A 19,269-nucleotide genomic window follows, 5' to 3' on the forward strand; every position below is an offset into this window, starting at 1 on the left:
TTTTTTTTTTTTTTTTTTCCTCCCCGCCTTCTACCCACACACCTTTATCCCATCCCTGTTCTGGGGGCCAGGGGAGGTATTGGACAGTAGCGACATATCCCCACATTGACCTGACCCGGGTTTATGCTTGTCCCCCACTTTTATGGTCCCTCCGCACATTGCTTCCAATGCCCTTCCGCTTTTATGTGGAGGAGGTGGTGTGTGGGGGCCGTTTTGCCTCTTTTGCGCGACTCCCCGACAAGGGTAGGAGGGACCCCTGTCTGTGCACATGCAGGGCTCTCTCCACAGATGTCTCCCTATATGACTGGTGCGGGCTGGTCCCGCCCAGCCATTGGAGACACGTATTTCCTTGTCGGTGGCGTCCCTGAACACTTCCGGACGTGCCTCACGTTCGTCTGACCCTTCGTACGGACGTGACGCAATCACGTCGTGCATTTGCGTCGGAAGTGACGTCGTTTCGGGGTCGCTTTACGACCTTCCGGGACGCCGGGGCGTTCACACGAGGTCGACCTGTTTAGGCGGCCAAGCAATAATAGGCGGTACCAGCCAATGGGTGGGCGGCTATGCCTGTGATGCAATCCCGGGGCACTATATAACACAGTACACTTGGCAGCAAACATCAGCTCCTGTACACAAACAAGGACTCTCGTACCTTTGAATCCCTGGTTGGTAAGTTTGATTATTTGCTAACCTGGCTGACATGCCCCCATTTTACTTAAATAAACTTCTGAAAAACTAGCTTTTCTAACAGCTAGCTCGCTTTATCATTCTATTTATTCTTAGATGGGGGTGCCCCTATGGACTAGGAGTTATTGACCGTATCTGGCACTCTTCCCGGGATAGTTTCCCAGCTGCTGTCTCCCCTTTTCCATTTTGGGAATCTTTTGTTCAGCCCAGCTATCCAGGTAACTGTTATCACTTTCAGTATAAACATGGTTTATCACATCTGAAGGGTTTTTTTTTTTTTTTTTTTTTTTTTTTTTTTGTCACCTTTCACCAGTTCAACATTAGCATTTCCATGCATTTTCATTTTCACCTCTATCCGTCACTAGCACCCCTATGCACTCCTCCCATTGTCACTCTGATTTCCTAATATGTTATCCCTCTAATTCTTTTCATCACACCAACACCCACACTTCTCACCTCATTATTCACTTCACCTGCACATCATTCACTCACTTATTCACTCCAGTCACCCAATATCGGGTTGTCATCACACACACTATTCCTACCATATGTCATCTCACGTTTGTTTTCTTTTGATTTCAACCACGTTTGTTGTTTCTGTTTCTTCTTTTTAATACGTGTTTGCCTTTTGAGTTTTGTTTTTCTTTCCCCCCCTTCCCTCCCCTTTCCCCCCCCCCCCCTTTTTTTTTTTTTTTTTTTTTTTTTTTTTTTTTTTTTTTTTTTGGATGTGAATACAGATATCTGGGGATATTCCCTTTATATGTACACAAATCATATATAAGATATCTCCATACCCCATATGTGGGTCTATATATATATAATATAGAATATAAAAAACAAATATATAAATATATATGTCTAATTGCGACTATGTTGGGATTTTCATCACAGGCGTGACTTACCATACAGGCAGGCTGCCTACGCTTGCACCTATTCCCTACAACCTTTGTGGGGCATAGGGTTTTGTCGTGTGACCGCTCGTGAGCCGCGCCTCTGGGCTTCCGACCCTCACCCCACTGCTGGATTCTGTGGCGAGATGCATGGACCATATATCTTTTGTAACTTGTGAAGGACGTCTAAGCATGAACCTGGGTAAACTCCACCATTAAGCACTATAATTTGTATGAACCTCTCGGCAATGCCATACTGGGTAATTACACTGACAAATCTAGAATATGTTTAATACTAATCCTATTCGATAGATTTATTAAGTTGTATCTTGTCTCTCTATCAACAGACTTTCTCTGAAGAAGACCCTAGTGGTTGAAACGCGTTAGAACTATAAATTTATTTTTTTGCTGTTACTAATCTTATACAGTATATTTATAGTTAGGTCTGCTTAGTGTATGCCCAATTGTCATTGTAATTTTTGTATGTACAAGTTTGGTTCTATTTATACCTTTTTATTTTAAATACCTGGGTGAAGCTCATGTTTTTACCACACAATAAAGTAATCTTTTTTATATAGTATGCTACGCTTACTGTTTATTGCTGCCTAAAAATCCCGTTGGTGGGGGAATTCGTTTTATTTTTCTGATTTATAGGGGTGAGCAGCACCCTTTTTGCTCTTGTTAGCAGTGTGTTCCTTCCAACACCTAGTAATTGGTTGCCTTTAACAAGGGATGATTTTTTTTTTTTTGCAACCAATTTGGTGTGAACCTTTTCACCCATAAACAATTTGATTGACAAAATCGGCAGAGTGAACCAGCACTTATCCATGATTATGTTACCTACTTAAAGTCTAATGATGTGGGCCCTAAATGTACATCTTCTGTGACTGCTAAGGAGATAGAATCTCTGGATTTAGTATTAATCAGTAGCGCAGGGAATCATGTTATAACTAAAACACATTTCAAAACTGTAGATATTAATAGTTAGCCTCCAATTTGAGTTCACACTATAAACCTTGGTTATGGAACTTGTATGCAACAAATAAAGTCTTTGAAGATTAAGCTACACTGATATATAATTGATATGAAGAACAGAAGTACCCAACAAAATGAATAACAGAAGCATTAGAGAGAGCAAAAATACTGACGTGTGATGAAACAGAAAAACAAGAAAATGCCATTTTATAACCTTTTTTAATGAACAACAAATAAATCAGAGATATTCTTAATAAATTCTGATTCCTACTACAACAGGATCCTTTTTGAAAGAAACAACTATTGAATAAACCCAACATTAATTTTAGAGGATCAAAGACCTTGGCTATTATCATTGCTCAAAACAAAATAAGACATGAAAAGTTAGACCAATATAGATCTGATAAAACAGCTTCAAATGTTCTCAAAAATGATGCCTATGCTGTGGATCCATTACTCATGGGAAAACTTCTATCTTTTTTCAATCTAAGAAGAAATCCTCGCAAATAGAAATGTATATGGATTGTGGAACACAATATGTAGTATTTGTTATTGAGTGCACAAAATGTCTCAACAAACTCAAGGTTTAATATTAAAAAACAACTTGCAACAGTATAGTTTATCAAGGCATTTTTCACAACATCGTATACATTATCCATCAGCTTTCAGGAAAACATTCATTTATAGTGTTCCAGAATCAACTATATATAACAGGTTTAATAAATTGAGTGACACTAAAAGAATGTGAATACCCAGATTTGGAACCCTCTGCCCAGATGATCTAAACCAGTGATTTCCAAACTGTGACCCTTGCCTTTATTCAACCCTTGGGGCACTATTCCTCCCAGTGCTACTAGACACTATTCTGCCCCCTGACACCATTAATGGGCACTATTCCTCCCCCTATTACCAAAGATGGGACACAGTTTACTCCCACTGATGCCAGAAAAAAAATTCTATTCCCGCTGGCCAAAGTATGAAGGACAGTAATTTGGCCCTTTGTTTAGAGAGTTTTGAGACCCTTGATCTAAATGAAAGCATTCATTCAAGCATTACAGTAAAATGATAGAAAGTTATTTATTTATTTTTAATTTATAATTTTTATTATTTTATTGTGTTTTGTCCTTCATTTAAGAATACTACTAGAGGGTCCCAGAGAATTGCTTGTCAAAACTTGTTACAACTCGATACATTTTCTGTTATGAGTTAAAGCGGTATAGCCCCCAAAACAAATATTTATTATATTACAGCTTACTGATCCTTAGGTGTGGTGGTTGAATTCGTTTTTTTTTCCCCCCTCTGTTTTGGCTGTTGATCTGGCTGGTATCGTACCTCCTGTATTGGAGTGGCTATACTCTGGATGAAGGAGCAAGAGAGACACCTCTGGACAGCAGCACTGTCAGTCTAGAGGGAGGGTATTTATGCAGTTACATGGTTAGGTTGACTAAAGACACCAGTCCATGCAGGTTAGTGTGTATGTGTGTGTTTGTATGTGTTTATGTCACTACCATTTCCCATGCCCCTGTATATTGCATTCGCTAAGAAGCCCATCTAAAAGTTTTTTGAATTTACTGACACTCTCCACTGACACCACCAACTGTGGAAGGGGGCTCTACAGCCTTACCTCCCTAACAGTAAGAGAATAGACATTGAATTTTAGAAGTATTTAAAAGGGACATTACATTCCACAGACATTGCACCAGTGGTAACTTTCATGGTGCTCCATAATCACTTCAGTCCCAGGCTAAATGGAATGGAAGCATGCAGGAAGAAGCAGCTGTGCTAACTAAAAAATACATTAGAGTGCACCCCACTAAAGCCTGCTCCCCCCTCTAATACACCCTAGCAGCAAAGCATGCTGGGAATGCTGTTACTACACATTGGAGGTTTTGAGAGCGGTCTTCTAGGTCGTTATGTGGCAATAAGTCAGGAAGGAGGAGGTGATTCACACACAGGATGATCACTCGCCCTGCATCATAGTATCCAAGCGATTATACTTTGTACAATGGCAGTGGTGGGATTCTGACAGCAGCAGTATTCCAGGAAATGTTTCAGCCATGCAGTGGCAATGAGTCAATGAGGAAGAGTGGGCACACACACAGAATGTACACTCTCCTGTGCCCCAATGTAAACAGATAGAGGTAAAGAGGTAAACGGGGGTATGATTTTGACAGGAGGAGGAGTGGCTGTAATTAAGGTAAGTGGGTGGGTGGGGGAGTATGTAAACAAGAGCATTTAAATAGCAGTGGTCACTACAATTTTAAGATGGGCCGAGCAGCAAGGCACCAGCACTGTTGGTCATGACACCTTAGTTTACAGCAGACAGTATGTGGCCAAGTAAGAAATCTGATTGAAAATCATATCACCACAGAGTGGTGCTGTGGATACGAAATTTATGTATATAATGTCACTTCCCGATAACTGGAGTTGTTAAAAAATTGGTTTGTGGATGATGGACTTTATAGGCATAACACAGGTATAGATTAAAAAATAAAATGTATTACAAAAACATACAAGATAATTACATAAAATTAATCGACTATTCAAAAGAGTGCCTTAAAGTTCAATCAGCACATCACCTATATACATATACAGCTATAATATGACACACCGCCTTCATATTTCCACATAAAGTATTGGAGAATGACTAGTTTGGTCCCCCATCTCTCGGAAATTACTGTATATGGTGGTGTGCTGTTAGGTATGCCAGGTATGTCTATACAGCGCACCCAGCGTACACACCTGTTAGTGAAGACATTTTTTTTCTGTCACAACGTGTTAGAGTGACAGTAGAGGTGGAAATCAGCTTTAACTGTGCAACAGCCACCCAATCATGCTTTATCCAGTGCTGTTTTTAAACTGCACTTGTTAAAAAAAAACAAAAAAAACAATTTTCGTTTAGAGGTAGTGAAGCAGTTAAGGGTCAGGAATGATGAAACCCTCCAGCATGGTGCTCATCTTTAATGGATTACCTTTTGACTGTCACTATTCAAGCTGTGTAACTTAGTATTTGTTCCAAAGTAAAGTGTCTAGCCATTGAAACTTCTGTGTCTTTTTATGGGACCTCGAGAAAAAGCATTCCAACCTTTGCCCAACTGGTTGTACAGCACAAGCTTTAAAAATAAAACACTGACAAACTCAGATTATTATGGTACCAGGGGCGGACTGACCATTCAGCCACTCGGGCACTGCCCGAGGGCCCTGGGCCACTAGGGGGCCCCATCAGGGTTGCCAGCCTCAGTAAAACCAGGGACAGTATGTAAAAATCTGTGTTTTGTTTTTTTACACCTGTCTCTGAAATGTCCCTTACTGACATCCTTTTGGTCTAAAAATCCCGAGATTATAGCTGCCCCGCCTCTCCGGTACCTTCTCAGCCAATCGAAACATGTCTGTGTATACTGTGTGATTGTATACTGTGTGTGTGTTTGTGTATATTATGTGGTCCCATAATCTCTGATTGCCTGGGGGCCCCAAAATCTCCTATTGCCCGGGGGCCCCATGAGTTGTCAGTCCGCCCCTGTATGGTACTGATTTAATGTTAAACTCCAGGCAAACATTTAACACACAGATAAAATATGTAAATGGAAGCTGTTTCGCCTACCAAAAGATTTCTATTTCTGTCCATCCAGTGATGAGGTTTACACAGCCTTAAAGAGCAGCACAGCTTGGTCAAAAAGGGCTGGAGACTCAATTAGGTTTTGTTCCTCCCTCCAGTCTGAGACTGGACACTGAAAGGAGAAGCAGTACCTTGATTAGTTCATCTCTATCACTCTGCTCTCTCATTCTATCAGCATGCTGCTTGATAGCACAGAAAACACTGCAGTACAACTGTCTCCTTGTGATGCCTGTCCCTCACCCAATCTGAGTGCTGCTCTATAGGGGATTACAAGAGGGACCAATGCCAAGTCAGTTCAAATATTTACAAAAAATTTAAAATAATACATTTATGGATGTGTTCATGAATCTTGTGCATTAATGAACACATTTTCACTTGGAGCTGTTCCTGCTGCTTGTCTGGTTTAAATGTTCAAAGCTACTACAGTTTAAAAAAAAAAAAACAATAAAATAATAGAGATCAATGTCTGAAATATAATTAAGCTTGCAGAAGAACGACTGTTAGGACATGGTTTATTTTTAACTGTCATTAGATCAATGGACATTTGTTGAACAACATACTCATTTGTAAGGTTCTAAAATAACCTGCCTGCGTAAAACAGCAACAGGAGACAAGAAGCTGATGCAAGCTATGTTTTTCCCTCCCTGGAGTAATAACTATGTTATTATAAAGCTCTTAAGAGACCCTTTTTAACTCTAAGAACACCTGTGCTCAATAGAGTCAATATGGCCTCTTGGTCACAAAATGCTAGGTATTATAGAAAATGAGGCAATAAGCCAGCACCTGGTGTTCCAGTTCTGAGGAGAGTTCTAGACCCACATTTCCACCTGGAGCGGTGATCCCCTTCCTATGTTCTAGAAAATGGTTTCAAACATATAAACATGTCAGATGTTTAGAAAACTCTAAAGGCTAGTATGGTTCCATGAGCACTGAATGTCCACAAGATGAAATCCAGCTGCTGCTTGGACCTATGTCTACTAACGCCCAATATTTTTATACGGTGTATCTTGAAGATACAGAGCACTATAAAGACCTCAGAAAAAAAAGATATTACAAAATACAAGAAAATTTGCCAAAGGTTTTGTCCAACAGGGAATGACAAGATTATTGTATCCAGGAGTTCCAGCAAAGGCTCATACAAATTGCTCAAAAAGCATATGCCCCACCAATAATTGACCAAGATCCAATGGAATATCCAATCATTAGGAACCCAGAAAATGCACAAAAGTGTTATATCTTCCCTGGGTAGACTGTCTCAGGTATCAAATGTTCTTCTGAAAAATGAAAGTATATTGTTTGACCAACACATTTGGATACATTACAAATTCTTATAATCCTGGAGGGTATAACCATTGCTATAGGGGTGAATTGAATTGTCCTTTACATCAAGGAACTCTAATCAAGCATTCAGCATGATCTAGTTTTATGGCCTCCACTATCTCCAGGTGCAGTAGGCAGCAGGAGGTAGTGGTGCCCATCGTATGCCAGACTGTAGCAGGGAGGGGACCACCTGTTTACAAGCAAAGCCCCCTCTATGTACCAAATATTTGCATGGCACAGCTACATAGATTATGTTATCATTATCTGGACTGGCAGAATGGAACTGGTGACATTATATCTCTTCTTGCACAAAATTAATGTAACTTGAAATTTACAATTAATGCCCTCTAATGACATGTATCCTTCTTGAATAATGAGATTCAGGTAGGTCTACCCTATATACAGGGGTGCATCTACCTTAAGGCAAACAAGGGGTTAACCTTGGGTGGCATTTTCAGGGGGGTGGCGCTCCCCCCAGGCTCCCTATCCCTGGCACTTCACCCCGCTACATTGATCCCCACTCCTCACATACCTGATGTCCTGCAGCTGTCAGCTTCCCTCCTCTGCCCCTCCGCCAACTTTGGGAGCTACAGGGCAGCCACAGAGGGCTCTGATTGGCAAAATAGATCTCGCCCTTCAGTGCCCCCCACTTCCCTGATTGCAGGGTACCCCCTCCATGCAGCTGCTGGCTGGTTCTCCCTCCTCCCTTTCCCGCCTGGTGCAGTCTTACCTAGGGGGCAGCACACAACCAAAATACATCAATGCATATTGAAAACGAATACAACTCTGCATGCCACTAGGGCATGACCATTCCCCCTGATACAGAGCATACCATACAGCCAATATTTAAGGCCTTTTTTTCTTGTTCCAGAAGTTGTTCCTTAATAAACCGATGGCATGTGGTTTTTAATCTGATCCCTTCATCACTTTCTTTCTATGCAGAGGTGTAACTAAAACATTCAGGGCCCTGGTGCAAAAAAACATGAAGAGCCCTTACCTCTGAGTAGGGATGAGCCGAACACACCCCGTTTCGGTTTGCACCAGAACTTACGAACAGACAAAAAATTTGTGTGAACATGCAAACACCATTAAAGTCACGAATGTTAAAAATCAAAAGTGCTCATTTTAAAGGCTTATATGCATGTTATTGCCATAAAAAGTGTTTGGGGACTCGAGCACTGCCCCAAGGGACATGTATCAATGCAAAAAAAAGTTTTTCTGGAGCAGTGATTTTAAGAATGCTTTAAGTGAAAGAATAAAAATTAAATATTCCTTTAAATATCGTGCCTGAAGGGTCCCCTTAGTCTGCCTGTAAAGTAGCAACTTTTTCCCATGTTTAGAAAAGTACTGCAGAAAAATGACATTTCTAAATGAAAAAATATCATTTAAAATTGATCACTAGTGTAATGTATTGCCAAATCCCGGCAAAATACATAAAAAATCATTTAAAAAAACAGCGGGGGTCCCCCCCACTTTGGGTCCGGTATTGATATATAGGTAAGCTCCATGCCAATTTTTTTCTTAAAATGGCGTGAGGCCCCCCCCCCCAAAATCCATACCAGACCAAAAGGGCCTGGTATGGAGGGGGGAACCCATGCTGTTTTTTTCTTAATTCTGTCATAGGTCTCCCCTTAACCACTTCAATACACTATATTATATATTGTATAACACACTATATACCCTGCACTGTATTATATATACTACACTGAGGGCACTATATACGCTGAACTGCAGTATATATACTATACGGACTGCACTATATACTCTGAACTGCAGTATATATACTATATGGACTGCACTATATACTCTGCTGAAAAATTGGGCCCTAGGTGTTGGTGGTTGCAGAACATGGTAACCCCTCACAGTTACTCTTGTTGGGCACAGGAACGGTTCCTGCTGTTGAATATTATTTCAGAGGCTGCTTGCCCTCTTTTAGTGGCCTGTGAGTGTCTCCCTCTCCTTGGAGGCCTTCCGGACATGATGGGTATTTTTTTAATATATAGAATTTACACTTTATATATAGGCTACGCTGAATGCAGAGTTTATATATATCAATCAAATACACTGCCTGTACTGACTGAATATAGAGATTACATTGTATATATAGACTATGATGAATGCAGAGTATATATATATATATATATATACTAGTCTGACTGTATATATACAGTATATCAAATACACTGCCACTAACTAATGAACTTGCCTGCCTAATCTAGCTCAATCTCTCTATGTCTGTCCACTATAACACACTATACGGGTGCTGTGTAAGCAGCCTTATATAGTGTGGGGTGTGGACTTAGTCCCCCTGAGTACCCTGCCTTTGACCAATTATGGCTCTTGCTGAGGAGCGTGATGTGGTTGGCCAAAGCATGCAGGTCAGGTGTATTCTTTGGCCAATCATCATACAACAATGCACTGCGGGCTTGAGGTGCATTATGGGGAGCTCGAATTTGCCGCTAACGCCCCATAAAATTAGCTGTTCGGTGAACGGGTGAACACCCGGTGTTCAAGTCAAACTTACATTCGACTCAAACTCGAAGCTCATCCCTACCTCTGAGCCCAGTGGCGGAACACCTGGGCCCGATCGTAAGTGCGTCCCTGGTATTTCCGCCACTGGTGTCAGTAGTTTTTTATTTTTTACCATTTTATTATTTCGTTTTTTACAATATTATATTTTACAATTTTTTTTACAATTTCTTTAGGAGCCCGGTTGGGGGGCTTTAGTGAGATATCAGAGCTCTAAACAGACCTCTGATGTTTCACATTTGAGACAGGAGATCTCTAAATGTTATGTTGTTTCGCCTGGACCTGTCCTCGAGGTCTGCGAGCTTCAGTTTTATTTTCTGAATTTCATCTGTGTGGTGATCATGTGCATCAAGGAGCTCGTTGTGAGCTTTACTCATGTCAGAGAGATGTTCTTCTGTCATGTCTGCTCTATCTTCCAGGCAGTCCAGCCTCTCATGTGCCTGGGATAGGGAAAGCTGCAGCTCCCTGTGGAGATCTTTCTGCAGGGTGAGCAGCATGGATTTTAGCATGCTTTCTGATACAGGGTTGTCAGTCACCGGTATGGTAGCCAGGGTGGACAAAGGGACTGGAGTAGCAGGAGCAGGGCCAGGGTCAGTGCCATGGTGCTTTTTAGACATGTGAGCTTTGTGAGGAGAATTACAGGGGGAGGAGGCCAGCCTCTTACCTCTCTCCTGTGGCATGTCCCCTGTGTTTAGCGAAGGAGGGGGTAGGCTATCCATCTCCTCAGCCTCCTCTCTGACATTCCGGTTTGCTGAAGATTGTTCGTGTGGCAGATTGCGCTGCGCTGGCTTGTGCGGAGCGGAGCCTGTGTTGTGGCCAGTCCAGTCAGCGCCATCTTGGCTTCCTCTGTGATCCATGCGGCCGAAATATTCGGTCATGCGGCGCGGTTGTGGTGGCGGATGGCGGCGTCCGGGCATGCCGCCGCGTGTCCCACAACCTTCCCCTCTCTTTTGAATGAGAGAGGATAGGTCGGTCGGTCCGAGGCTGATGTTTAAGCCTGCCGTGGAGCGGAACCCAGTATTCAAGTGGCCATCTCGCTCCGCGGCTAGCCACGCCCCCGACTGGGCCATTTTAACACACGTATATGCTTTGACGTAAACCATTCCATTGTAGCTCTGGCTTGATATTTGGGTCATTATCCTGATGGAAGATGAACCTCTGCCCCAGTCTTACGACTTTTGCAGACTCTAACAGCTTCTCTTCTAAGATTTCCCTATATTTGGCTCCATCCATCTTCCCATGAACTCTGACCAGCTTCCCTGTGTCTACTGAAGAAAAGCAAGCCCACTGCTGCATTGCTGCCACCATGTTTTACAGTGGGGATGGTGTGTTCAGGGTGATGTGCAGTGTTAGTTTTTTCCACATATAGCGTTTGGCTTCTGGGCCAAAAAGTTTAATTTTGGGCTCTTCTGACCAGAGCACCTTCTTCCACATGTTTGCTGTGTCCCTCACATGGCTTCTTGCAAACTACAAAAGGGACTTATGGCTTTCTTTCAACAATGGCTTTCTTCTTGCCACTTTTCCATAAGTAAATCCTGGTTTGTGGAGTACACGAGTAATAGTTGTCCTGTGAACAGATTCTCCTACCTGAGCTATGGCTCTCTGCAGCTCCTCCAGAGTTACCATGGGCCTCCTGGTTGTTTCTCTGATTAATGCTCTTCGTGCCCAGCCTGTTAGTTTAGGTGGACGGCCAGGTTTTGGTATGTTTGCAGTTGTGCCATATTCTTTCCATTTTCCGATGATGAATCAAACAGTGCTCCGTGAGATGTTCAAAGCTTGGGATATTTTTTTTATAACCTAATCCTGCTTTAAACTTCTCCATAACTTTATTCCTGACCTGTCTGGTGTGTTCTTTGGCCTTCATGATGCCTTTTGTTCACTAAGGTTCTCTAATAATCCTCTGAGGGCTTCACAGAACAGCTTTATTTGTACTGAGATTAAGTAGACTCTAGTTACTAACTAGGTAACTTCTGAATGCAATTGGTTCCACTAGATTTTAGTTAGGGGTATCCGAGTAAAGGGGGCTGAATAACATCGCACCCCACATATTTCAGATATTTATTTGTAAAAAAATTGAAAACCATTTATCATTTACCTTCCACTTCACCATTATGTGCCACTGTGTGTTGGTCTATCACATATAATCACAATAAAATACATTTATGTTTTTGGTGGAAACATGTCAAAATATGGAAAATTTAAAAAGGTATGAATACTTTAAGACACTGTATATGTCACCCCTCCTGTCCAGGTGTAGAGGGGAGCCGCACAAGCCCCCTGGAGCATGTGGCCGGGTCGCAATGGTGACCCCTGCAACCCCTGTAGTTACGCCTCCTGTTTCTGTGGCATATGTATTTATATAAGCTACAGTTAACTTCAAATTATGGAAAAAGACTAGAATGAGAATGTAAATTCATACACATATTCAAAACTTTAGAAAGTTCTCTAAATAGGGGCAGATTTTATGTCCCGTTATAATATAATTTTAATTAATTGTCTGACCTCTGGCAATAAGGATGGACAGTTCAAAAGGACGTAATCAGGTGATAAGCTCAAGGTGACAATAGTTGTACTTTATTGCTTCTGTGAACATTTCAAATAGACTGTCGTTTAAAGTGAGACTTGTGCCTGTAATCCTCATCTTTAAAGCTGGCCATAGCACCAGTGGGTTGAATAAACAAAATGTAAAAAAATTACTTGATTCCCCATCCATGCATTGGAGGTGGATGGAGGAGTCCTCCCCACTGAGCTAATGATTTCTGACAGCGAGGAGACTTCCCTGTTACCAAGTAATACTTCTAAACTCTGTAAGTAGACTAGAAACAAAATCCTGTGGCAGCTGTTGATAAAGGTATGTGATTACCATTTCAGCAGATGTTTCCTTTTGCTGACAAACTTTGTGAAATTATTCTGGAGAAACAGAAACAGCTGCTGGTTCAGGCATTTCGGCGGCTCCTGACCATATGGTATGGGTTGGGGTCTTTTCAGAGTCTGCACTGCCTTTGTGACATCAGCTGACAGCGGGCTTTAGCCCACTGTCTGCTGAAAATGGGTTATAGGAGTGCATAACTGAGTGCACTCTTGTGACCTACAGGTGAAGTATAGCCATAATAGCTTTGGTCTTACTTATCCCTTAAGCAACATTTCTTGTTTTTTTTTTTTTTTTTTTTTTAGTAAAGCTCTTCCTATGCAATTGGGCTGCTCTCACACTGCAAGGGTTAACTGCTCATTTATGTCTAGGGGACCAGTTAATGCAGTCTTACTTATCTAATTTCTTTTCTCCCACAGGCTGCTCTGCCTTGCTAGACTGCTCCCTATAACCTCTTTTCCCCTGCACTGTGGCAGTTAGATGCCCTCTGATGTCATAAAGACCAATACATAGCCCTGCATTGGATGTGAAGCTACTGATGGACAGTCCACTTCTTAAGCATAGGGAAGCACTGTTTTCTAGGGGAGCAGAGGATTGGGTACTATCCCCTAGACTTAAATCAACATTTAACCCTTGCATTGCAGACACAGCCCCACTGCAAGGGGGGACTGTAACTTTTCTCACAGTTGGGCTTTAAAGAGAATTCAGTACGTCAAGACCTACTGTCAGAATTCCACATTTCTGCCTTCATCTCACTCCTCCTTTTGTTTTCTACAATCTTGTAAAGTACATTTTTTTAAAAGGAATTTACAGTGCTTTTGGATATATTTTCATTATGATCTAAAAATAAAACATTTAAAAATATCCCATTCTTTTTTTAGTGTAGAAAATATTGCATGTGAACATTTTACATTTACTGTCTCCAGCCAGCAGGTAGAGCTCTAGGCTTCCTCCAAGCCTGTTTTCGACCTCTGTAAACCCTTGTTCTAACATATAGATCAGTAACTAACACCAACCTAAATTAGATTTAAAAGAGTATTTCAGCTTGAACTGAACCATTTTTAGTATTTATTTTTATTAAATAAGATTATTACATTGAATGTTATTTTTATTCTGCTTATTGTATTTACCCAAACAAACACAAATTAGCAATATCATTTTATAGTATATATATTTTTTTAATATGCAAGATTCGTTTGGGGAAAGCGTATGGTTCCCTTGCAGTTTAATATAATAATTTCCTGAAATACATGTGAGGAAGCTATGAAAATCACCCAGCATTGCATAATTGGCGATTAAGTCTGTAGTTACTCATAACACTGAATAAATATGGGAAAATCTAATGTCACAGCAGGGGAAAAATACAGAAAGTAAACTCCATAGGGAGCCTATTAATTTATAGGTAAATAAGGAATCATTGCTCACTGTGGATCCTGTAAATGAAAAATGTTGTGAGCAAGCATGTACCAGAGCTTATTTATACAGCAGGTGAAGAAAAGGACATAGGTTTTCTTTTATGTAATTTAATATGTGATTTAGAAGTGGATTGCTGTATGAATGACTGAATCTGTTTTTGGAGCAAGTGTTTGAAAGTTTCAGATTAAGATATGTACAATTAGGAAAGGCTTAAAAAAATGTATAGCAAATATAGTCTTGCACAGACAACCTTACATGCTTTTTTTCTCCAAATTATCCCTTCCCATCCTTGTCACAACACCAGACTTAGACCATTTATTCCCAGACATAGGGCAGCAAAACTTAACAAAAGCAGCAGGCTAACCATGTTTTACTATCACCATTAGTACCTCCAAAAGGTGGCTTGCATTTAAATTCAACCTATTTGCCCTCAGGTGAAGGTGAACAAGGTGTTACTCTTTACCCTTGTGATTTGGAAAAGATATCTTTACTATCCCATGCCGAGTCTCTATTTAAAAAAAAAAAATCCACTTAAGGTTAAAGTCTGGCAAACAAAGATACTTACATCTTTATCCTAGGGCTTCCAGAGCCAGAATTACATGGGGTGTGCCATCATTTATACATGCAGTATTTTCTTTATTAATCAACGTTGGTATTAAAAATATTTTTGTTAACATTTTTTGTTAGATAAATGTGAATTATTGCATATTTATGTTTTATATTATTTTAAGACTGCAGATGGAATTTTAGATTAATTTACCAGATTCCTTACTTCTTGCTGATAGGGGACCCAGCAATTTAGTCATTGTTAGACATTCGGGGTATATGCTGTGGCAGCAGTTTGGTGTGGGGGATACATGAAGGTTTGCAGTGGGGGTTACGCAGGGCTGTCTTTTTTTCCATTTGCCAGTGTAGGCATACAGAAGGTTTGGACACTGGCAAATTAAAAAAAAGACAGTCCCTGCGTAACCCCCACTGCAAACTGTCATGCCTCAGTTTTGCCAGCCAATGGGTCAATACCTGTGTCCCTCAATGGATTTCAAGAAAAAGCTTTTATAGTACGTACAAGAACCTAATCTTCTTTGTTGTCCATTACGGAACATAGGCATTTAGTAATTCTAATGCCACGTACACACGATCGGAATACTCATCGGAAAAAGCTCTGATGGTTTTTCTGTCGGAATTCCAACGGAATTGTTATGCCACTGGTGGCTATGTTTTTTATGCCTTGTGAACCGACAGCTGTTATATATGTCTCTCACTATATGTTCTGTATACTTTGTTCTGTTTTTTCTTTCTCAATAAAAACAAATAAAAAAAAAAAAAGTCCCCCAACCTAAAACTTACCCCCAGTAAAGAAAAAAACAGAAGGACATTTTTAAAATAGAATCCAATAGTACCAACTGTGAGGTAGCGCATGCTGCTTCAGCCGTACATGCCTTGCTCACAAAGTGAGCCTTCACAGACATGTGTCACAGCCTGTGCTAAGGTTCTGGACCCAGAAAGAGGCTAACTAACTAAGGTCTAGAAAACTGCCACAGTGCAGTGTCCATAGGTTACATTCACACCAGGCCAAAAGGCCTACTCACAGATTGAGTCTTCAGACACTGTGTCATATCTGTGCCACAGCTTTGGACCTGGAGTGTGCTCCGTGGCTAATAAACATAGTACACAAAGGTCTTGAAAGCAACACAAACAGAGTTTGCTCTGTGGCTAATAAACATAGTACACAAAGGTCTTGAAAGCACCACAAACAGAGTTGATTGCCCGAAGGCCACATTCCAAGGCAGCCCTGCAATCTACCAATTCAGAAGGATCCAGGTACTGCCTCCAAAACTATTATTGAGAATACATGCGACCCCTGGGTTACAAACAAGATAGGGTTTGTAGGTTTGTTCTTAAGTTGAATCTGTTTGTAAGTGTAGCTGCAGCCCAAAAAACGGTTAACACTCCTGTAATGTTTGTTTTGCTGTCTGTGACCCTGTTCATAAGATTTTACCTCACTTTCTGTCCCAATAACAATTGGATTTTGAAAATTTTGGGTTGTTGTAGAAACAAGCCTTGGTGATAAAGCATCAGTGGAGGTAACTTTTTCCAATAATAACTCTTTTGCCGCGTACACACGACCGGACTTTTTGACAGCAATGGTCCGACGGAACGAGTTCGTCGGACAATTTCATCTTGTGTGGGCTCCATCAGACCTTTGCTTGCCAAAAATTCGGAGGACTTTAGAAATAGAACATGTTTTAAATGTTTCCACCGGAACTCCGCCGGACCGAGAAATCCGTTCGTGTGTATGCTAGTCCGACGGACAAAAACCGACGCTATGGCAGCTATTGGCTACTGACTATGAACTTCCTTATTCTAGTCCAGTCATACATCATCACGTTCAAATCCGTCGGATTTTGGTGTGATTGTGTGTGGCCAAGTCCGTTCATTCGGAAAGTCCGTCGGAACTCTACCGAAAGTCAGTCGGAAAGACCGTCGGACCTAGTCCCTCGAAAAGTCCGGTCGTGTGTACGCGGCATTACAGGAGTGAATTTCCCTTCCTAGGGGTAGATTTCCTTCCTGTTGTCTCCCCCGTTTGTAAGTAGGAGTCGCTTGTAAGTCGGATGTTTGTAACTAGGGGACCACCTGTACACCAATTCGAGTGGCTACTGTGTATAGGATTTGCAGTTTTGACTAAAGACACCAGAGGAAAATAAAATTGGACATTTTCTCAGCAGATAAAAAGTTGTCCAATCTCTTAGAACACTATCAAAAAAGCTGAGGCATAATGGTTAGGGGCAGGGTGGGGTCAGCCATACATTTTTTTTCTGTAGGCAGTAGCATATAATCCAAATGCCTATGAATGACTGACTAAGTTCCTGTGTTCATCAATGGATGATAGATAAAAGTTTTTATTCCAATAAAGATACTGAAACCTGGTAAGGATCACGTGCAGACCCTTTTCTTATAATAGATGAGCACATATTAAAGTATGGTGTGGCAGCTGTGTCTCTACGCTCAAGTCTGGAATCATCGCTGGGCTCCCCAACAGCAGAAACTTATATTTTATTCTGTCTGAAAGGAGATCATTACTGCTGTACTGTAATTTTGCTAACCCAAATGCTTATATATTAATGTATATCGTAAAAGAAAATATAAAACATATCTGTTTAACAACTTATCAATTAAGAAATTGATTAGAATAAAACTGCCCCAGTGCCATTTAGTTTTACATTAGAGATGATTCACACTCCATTGTGAAGTGCTACCACACTGTATGTGCAAAAAGAAAAGATAAATTATCGGGCACGCATTAGTGCAGTAAGCCTAACCATATGGAGAAAAAAACACATAATAATAGTTGCACCCACAAGACTTTCATGTAAATTGGGCTTATCATGGTAACCAAGGCCCAAAACAGGTGCAATTCAAGTACTAATGTTGACACTCAGGTACACAAGGGATCCCAGACTGCCATTGCCATTACATAAATATCTGTGGACCCAAAAGAGGATGCAGAGGATGCAGCAGCTGAATTAAACAATTTATTTGTGTATTACACAGGTTTTTTTTTTAAGCATACCATTTTTTTACATTTAATGCACTATCCCTGTGCCTGCCTGTGCTTACATTTATATGGTGGTGATAGTGGGCGTTGTGCTTGTGACTACCATGCCGCTTAACAGTTGTTAGAGGACTTTACAGTCTGTCACCCTTAATGTACCCTGAGTGCTGCTTTCAATACCTAAAGTGTACCTGAAGTGTTTTGTCTTCAGTGACCACAATGAATCCAATTTATTTGGAAGTCTTATGAGTGCAACTACTATTGCATTTTTCTTTGTTTTCTCCAACCGCTTATGTTCACTGACCCAAGGTTGTGTCTTATTCTTTTTTGTATTTACACAGCTAGGTTATTTCCCTACTGTTATAACATTGCTGTTGCTACAGTAGTGCTTTGTGTAACACCGAACTATCCATCAAAATGTGCACATTTCTGTCTATCTATTGTAGGACTGACAAAACTCAAGACCAAATATTCTTATCTGAATGCCCAGTTTGGTAGCTATGATGGTGCCATATCCCGGAAAGTAGATACAGAAAGGAGGTTTATAGAAGGAACTTTTGGAAAGGCACTACTATGACAAATATATATAAAAATAGAAATATTTTTATTAAATACAATCTTAATAAACTAATAAAGAACATGCAACAATAAATGCAAAATTTGCACAGGATGATAGTACTTTCTTCATACAAGGAAAAGCTCTAGATCCCCCAAAAAATTGTGGGTACCCCAAAACCCTAGACCATTGGATGCTCAGTATAAATTGATTTCTATTTGTACAGTATGTACATTCATTTTGAATATGCTGCCAATGCACCCCAATACACCAAAAAACACACATGACTTTTTTAACAATACAGAACACCACAAAGCATGGTAGCCCGAGAGTGAATATGTTAAGAGGTTTTACAGAGACCTGGTGTGGCTGAGTAGAGATAGAATACCCTTGCAATTAATATTATGGCCCCTTTTACACTTTAGCGGTGGGTGCGCAAGCGGTAAAACTACGCTATTTTTAGCGGTGCTTTACTGCCAATTTTGCAATGCTTTTATCTCCCCGCTAGCGGCTGAGCGGTATAACCGCACTGCCCCATTGATTTCAATGGGCAGGAGCGGTAAAGGAGTGGTATACACACTGCTCCTTCACCGCTCCAAAGATGCTGCTAGCAGGACTTTTTTTAGTGTCCTGCCAGCACACCGCTCGGGCTTTTACACTGGAGACACAGGAGCGGCTCTTTCAGGGCGCTTTGCAGGCGCTATTTTTAGTGCTGTAGCACCTGCAAAAAGCCCCAGTGTGAAAGGGGTCTAAGACTTTTGTTAGAAAATACAAATTGTGTAAATCCTAATATTGAATGTCTCTTATTTGCTCCCTTTTTGTATGCTATATATATATATATATATATATATATATATA

The 19,269-nt window shown here is 40.8% G+C and overlaps 1 protein-coding gene and 1 long non-coding RNA gene across 2 annotated transcripts in view; one reads left to right on the forward strand and one right to left on the reverse strand.

Annotated features, from left to right (window-relative positions):
- Positions 1-19,269, reverse strand: part of LOC143934165 (synaptotagmin-1-like) — a 381,736-nt gene that overhangs the window by 30,112 nt on the left and 332,355 nt on the right. The gene's annotated exons all lie outside the window — the stretch shown is intronic.
- Positions 434-1,978, forward strand: LOC143934166 (uncharacterized). Its single transcript, XR_013263221.1, has 3 exons — positions 434-669; positions 784-905; positions 1,579-1,978. It is a non-coding gene; the product is annotated as an uncharacterized LOC143934166 (long non-coding RNA).

This window comes from Lithobates pipiens, unplaced genomic scaffold (assembly GCF_037356315.1).
Source record: "Lithobates pipiens isolate NorthernLeopardFrog02 unplaced genomic scaffold, aLitPip1_a1.2 Scaffold_27, whole genome shotgun sequence".
NCBI classification, from domain to species: domain Eukaryota; kingdom Metazoa; phylum Chordata; class Amphibia; order Anura; family Ranidae; genus Lithobates; species Lithobates pipiens.